At 38.4% G+C, this 6,404-nt stretch overlaps 1 long non-coding RNA gene across 2 annotated transcripts in view; it reads right to left on the bottom strand.

The window, feature by feature from the left end:
* Window positions 1-290: 290 nt before the first annotated feature.
* Window positions 291-6,404, bottom strand: part of LOC121821761 (uncharacterized) — a 32,001-nt gene continuing 25,887 nt past the window's right edge. Inside the window, exons 4-5 of one of the 2 annotated variants that reach the window (XR_013043817.1) lie at window positions 4,268-4,372; window positions 291-2,295 (exon numbers count right to left, since the gene is read on the bottom strand). This is a non-coding gene — a long non-coding RNA (uncharacterized LOC121821761). The remainder of the gene's footprint in view (window positions 2,296-4,267; window positions 4,373-6,404) is intronic. The other variant, XR_006062619.2, reaches the window with a different exon arrangement.

Raw genomic sequence — 6,404 nt, 5'->3', positions numbered from 1 at the left:
TTTCGCTAGACCAGTCACCAGATTAGACTAGTCCAGGCACCCTCTGGACCACTGCCAGCAGACCAAGGGGGGTCAACCTTGTGGATTCCTGAGAGCCTCCCCAGCACCCTGCCTCTTCCTTTTCCCATGATGTCTTCATCTATCATGGTATCTCCCTCCCTGCCCTCCCACTCTGTCCCTGTTCCAGCTTGACCCTCCCATTTCCCTATGTTCTCATCCCCCACTCCTTGCCCTCTGCCCCCCGTCCCCCCCACCACCTAGTCCGTTCATGTAGCTCTCATCCACTTCTCCTTTGCAGGGTCATCATGTGTCCCTCCTAGGGTCTTTCCCTGTTAGCTAGCCTCTCTGGAGCTGTGGGTTGTAGTCTGGATTGGCCACTTTTGTATTAATGAAATCTGCTTCAATGAGGTCTTAATGGAATTATTGACCTTTGAGCTCTTCTTTATTGTTATTTGAAAACAGAAATCCTAACCGCAATTTCTGAATTTCACCCCATCACTTCCTCATAACCAATCAGGTGAGCGTGCGGTGGATGAAGTTCAGAGGAACAATAAGGGTTAATGGTGTTCTCTGTTTCCATTTCCAGGATGTAGAAGACAGTATTTGTAAATTTTCTTATGTGAGTGGAGAAAGGTCCTATGTCTGTGTCATGCAATGCTGATATGTAGTTTTTTTATTTATAAAACTCTGTACATCATATTTTTGCTTGCACTAGTTGAGATTCAAATATAGAGCAATTATGCTCAAGTTATTCACATTTTTGTATTTGTAATTATTTCACATATGACAGTAGCCCCTCTTCATATGCAGTTTTGTTTTCCACAGTTTAAATTGACCATAATTAACTCATGGCAGAAAATACTAATGGAAAATCTCAGAAATAAACAATTTATAAATGCTGTCTGACGATGCCCTGGTCCTTCTATTCAGTGACACAAATCACTCCTTTATCCAGCATATATGCTTTATAGGCTATGTGTACCATGAGAGAGAGAGAGAGAGAGAGAGAGAGAGAGAGAGAGAGAGAGAGAGAGAGAACATTCATGTAACTTTTAATGCAGCATATTATTTTAACTGCATATTGCATTAATATTGTTAGTCTCTGTGTCTACTTCATAAATTAAACTTAATCAATTATAATCTATAAGCTTGCATACTATCCACAGTTGGATCAACAAGGTCTTGGGAACAATCCCCTGAGGACAAGGACTATTTCATCAAACTCATTGCCACCTTTTCACATAGAAACCTTACTAATGCACTTTATAATACTGAAGATGTGCTACCTTTTTCTGCTTTCTTCCATATTTTTTCTTGATATTGCAAAATATTTCAGTGAGATATATATCATGCAAAATATCGATGAAGAAAAATATTAAAATAGAAAAATCTAAATGCAAATATTATTTTAGTACCATCTACAGGGATTTCAGTTCTTTAAGTGAGGCAAATGATTTGATTTATTTCTTTATGATGATTTTTTTATACATATGGCTTCAAATTTTAAAATATTTATGAATAGAAACACTCCAAGTTATGCTTATAGGATGTGAATATGTTTTTTAATTTGTAGTTTTTCCTCAAGTGTCTTTCAATATGCCCTTTGCATATAGGACTATTCATTTAAATCTTATTAATGTTAATCAACAGATACCATTTCAAAAAGTTTGAGGAAAATGTGACTTTTATAAAACAACTTTGCACACCAAAAGTACTTATTTTTTTAACAAATCAGATGATTATAAATTGCTTTGTGAAATTTAACAATCTCCTGTCTTATCCCATGCTGTTCATCCACGTCTATTAAACAGAAAGCACAGTACATACACTTTCTACATGTAATGAATCATTAGTCTTGAGTTTTAACTCATGTTCTTTCATCATTCATCAGGTGGTGATGACACAATGCTATCCTGTGTGAAATTAACCAAATCCCAAGAGAAGAAAGATGTTGACATGTATGCAAGGAAATGGGAAGAACTGGATGCTGGACTGGAGTCTCCTTCTGCACCCGGGGATAGAACCAGCACTTCAAATGGGCACATCCTGGAAGACACAGTGTCTCCTTACAAAGCTGGAGTTCCACTGTGGAAGACCTGGAAACCGTTTCCAGAAAACCCTCCCTGGACAGGTGTTGATTTTCCAATTACCCAAGGAGGCCACTGGGGTGGCTGTTGCTCCTGTGGTCACCAACTGCGTCTTAAGTCTTCTTACACAGATATGGATCTCTCGAATACATGGGTAAGTTTTCTTTAAAAACATAGTAAGTCCATCTTCTTAATCTGAAGCTTTGTACTAGTGTGGAGAAACAGATAACAAGGGTGTTGATTAGCCACGTTAATCATGATCAGGAAAATCACCAGAGCTGAGGTTGACTTTCCAAAGAGCAGATACGTGCCTGTGGCTTTTACCATTTACTAATGCTGTATATGTTCTTTGGTGGGTGAGTATACTACAGCACGGGATTTCGCAGAAGCTTCTCTTTAGGTGAATGTGGACTTCAGCTACTGATCAGGGTCAAGGAAATGTTCTTTGTGTTGTATAAACAATGCTGTTTTGATGAGGTTTCACTGCTCAATAATAGCCACCATTAAGGAGGATTTTTTTTTCTGTCATTCTCAAGAGCCTTTCACATGAATTAAATCATCTCAATCACACAATAACTAGATAAAGGTAAGGGCTTACTGTAATATTCTGCTACTAACCTTGCCCTGTTGTTGTGTAAATATGGAAACTGCAGCGTAGAAATGTGGTGGTATTGTGTTCCCCAAAATATTGTGTACCTTAATAAACTTATCTGGGGTCAGAGAACAGAAAAGCCACTAGTTAGGCAGTGATGGCACACGCCTTTAATCCTAGCATTTCAGAGGTAGAATCTCTCTGGATCTCTGTGAATTCAAGGCCACATTGGAAATAGCCAGGCATGGTGACTTATGCCTTTAATCCCAGGAAGCAAGCCTTTAGTCCTCGGGAGTGATAGTAGAAAGCAGAAAGGTATATAAGGCGTGAGGACCAGAAACTAGAAGCATTTGGCTGGTTAAGCATGTGGCTGGTTAAGCTTCAGGCTTTCGAGTAGCAGTTCAGCTGAGAGCCATTGGGATGAGGACACAGAAGCTTCCAGTCTGAGGAAACAGGACCAGCTGAGGAACTGGTGAGGTGAGATAGCTGTGGCTTGTTCTATCTCTCTGATCTACCAGCATTGACCCCAATAACTGGCCTTGTGTTTGATTTTATTAATAAGAACTTTTAAGATTCCTGCTACATAGAAATGTTTGGAAAAGTGTGAAGCCAAACAGCTGGAAGTATATGAGGCCATGATCAGGGGTTCATATGGTCATTTTTATGGGAGAAGATATTTTAATTAATGTTTTATTGTGTTTCATGTACACTAAGTTACACTCTAGGATTATGGAATATTTGAGAAAGAATTGATAAAGATTACTATAGAATTTATATTTGAGAAAGAATTTATAAAGAATATTTGAGAAGGAAAATTGTAAAGGAAGACTTTATAAACAGATAAATTTGATTTGGTTTCTAGCTCTGCTACTTTTTCAGGTTACACAAATTATTCAAACCACTTTATCTTAATTTTTTGACTGTCAAATGAGAATAGTAATATTAAACTCACAAGGTATCTGAGAAGACAAAATTAAATACCATAAATCCTCTAAGACTTAAGGGTGTCTGGTCTTGTTAGCGTGGTTCTAAGTTCCTTCCTTAGGTGTGCATTATACCTTAATTTCCCTTGAGTTGATTCTGTGTATTCACGCAGGATTAATGGGGCATCTGTGTGTGTCTAGGAAGTCTGTTCTATGCCATTTTTCTCTAAAGATTAATCTGTCATTAGATAGCAGCTGTATTTTATAGTGCATTAAGGGTCTCTGAAAAATTCCATTTTTTTTTTTTTTTTGGTGAAATTCTTCCCATGTGCTAAGATTTGCTCATTAAATCTCTAAAGAATGAGGCTGAAGAGATGGCCCAGAAATTAAGCGCTCATATTGTTCTGGAATAAGACCCAAGTTTAGTTCCCAGCAAACACATTTGGTAGATTATAATTGCTTGTAACTCCAGCTCCAGAGAAACTGATGCTTACTGACCTCCCCGGATACCCACACTCCCATGCACATACTCACACACAGACACCCATGCACACACCTAATTAAATATAAACATAAATATTAAAAATATCTTTGAGGATTAATGCTAAGGTCACCTACAATTAAAGTACCATGATGTGTCTCATTGGTATGGTGAGGGACACTACCTCACAATGATCACCTTTAGGGGTGGATCTCATCCTTCTGCTGTCATGCTCTTCTGGTGCAGCCAGACTTGGCAGACATCTCTTCAGCAGCTTTTTCAAGAGGAGCTGTCAATATAATAAATTCGAACCAGCTGTTGAAGACATCGATAGCTTTAGAAGCAAGATCAAAGATGTTGATTCTTTAGCAAATGACAAAGCTGATAAATGGCACACTAAACAGAAGTGCCCAAGGCTTTCTTCAAGAAGAAAATCTGCACTCTCAAACACAGGGATCTCCAGATTCAGCAGCCCGGCTTCCCGGCTTCAATCTAATTTTTTCAGGCTCATCTAATTACTGTCCGTTACAGTTTTCCTGTGCTGTACTGCCAAAGTGACAATTTGATATTTCTAAAAGCTGCCTTGTGCTTTCCTACCTGTGTGTCTTTGTGTCTGTGTGATGGTCTCTTCCTGGTGTGTCACTGGCGTGTCACTTTCTTTTAGAGCCATTTCTCTAGCCAAGGAGCTCACATCAAATTCTTTGTCCTTTAGAAAACCTTGTTGGTCCATGCCAGATTGACTCCTAGGTCATTACCTTACTGCTTTGTTATATATCCATCAGACACATATTAATACTTACTATGTGGCATTACAAAATTGGGCACTAGGTTAGAGAGTTAAAAACATGTATTGGCTTCATAGAAGTTTCCATATTCTATCAAATACAGTATTTGTTAAGCATTTCTTTACTTCCTGTAAAGTCCTTTATCCCTAGAATAGAATGAAATAAACTAAGAGCAACATATGCTGCTTAAATGAACATAGTTTTAAAAACCAATGGACGTTGTTCCTAATTTTACTGTCTTAGAAAATTTCTAAATTATTTATTTATTTTATATATGTGAGTGTTTTGGGAAACGGTGTCAGGTCCCCAAGGACTGGCACTACAGAAGGTTATAAGCCACCATGTGGGGGGTGAAGCAAACCGGTGTCCTCTGGCAGAGCAGCCAGTGCTCTAAGCTATGAAGTATCTTCCCATGCCTTGTTTCTAAATATCTCGATACCAGCAATTCTTCTTGCTGTTCTGTCCATACAACCAAAGTTTTTCTAATGAATCCAGCTATTCATAAATTTGGGATTTGGGTACATAAGAGTGTTTGTGGTAGATAAACACAGGGGTATCATTGTCTCCTTCTTATTTAGAGGGTCTTATGTGATTTAGTACATAACAGAGTGGCTGAGTTTATCTGCCAGAAGGTTAAACATATCTGCTGAACATTTGGAATTTTAAATGGTAACGTTAAGCATTCACGACAGGATGGCCTCAGTGGGTTTGGGGAGTGAGTCAAGATTATGTTAGAGTTAAATTGGTTTGGTAAACTTAATGAGACCACTTACACTCAGGGACTTGAGAAACTATAGTGAAAGAAGTGAGATGAGTGCAAATTATTATTTTTATATTCTACACCTACATACCATAATGATAACAAGTGACAACCATCCTGCTTCATTTTAGCAGAGCTGGTATTTTTTTTCTGTAGTGATTGCGGAGTTATTATTTGGGTTATTTAACTTTCATTCCACAAAATGAGAAGGCAGAGAGCATTAAGGGGAAAGTTGTACTTCTGAAATGAGCGTTACTATTAACAACAGGAGTCAGAAGTGACACTTCTGAAATTTTAATGGGTAAAAGTATGACTAGATTTTTTTAAGTGTACCAGCATGCTCAGATATGGTGGAGCTGGGTCTGAGTTCCACAGTGCAGATCTAACATTGACTCACTCTGATTTGACCTTATGAAGTCCCGTTTAGGCTTAGGTTCTCAAGGCTGGCTCTAAAGATCCAACCTTGCACAGACATGAACACGAGAGTGAACCTGAGTGAACTTCCCCCTTTAATTCACTAACTCCAAGTATATACAGAAGTGGCAGTCCCTACTGGGGCCATTGCTCCTTAATGAATCTGCATATGCAAAGTAGCCATTTGCATGGGAAACTTGTCAATATCTCCTAAATAGGACTCCTGAGATGACTAAGTGAAATGTGTTAGATTTCAGTCTACAGACTCTAAGCTTAATCCCCAATCACAACACAGAGACTTGTGTTACGATTACAAAGAAGCTATGTTTTATTGGGTTGTGAATATGAGCAAACAGAATCAG

The sequence above is a fragment of the Peromyscus maniculatus genome, chromosome 12 (assembly GCF_049852395.1).
Source record: "Peromyscus maniculatus bairdii isolate BWxNUB_F1_BW_parent chromosome 12, HU_Pman_BW_mat_3.1, whole genome shotgun sequence".
NCBI lineage: Eukaryota > Metazoa > Chordata > Mammalia > Rodentia > Cricetidae > Peromyscus > Peromyscus maniculatus.
This window is presented reverse-complemented; position numbering and strand designations above follow the sequence as displayed.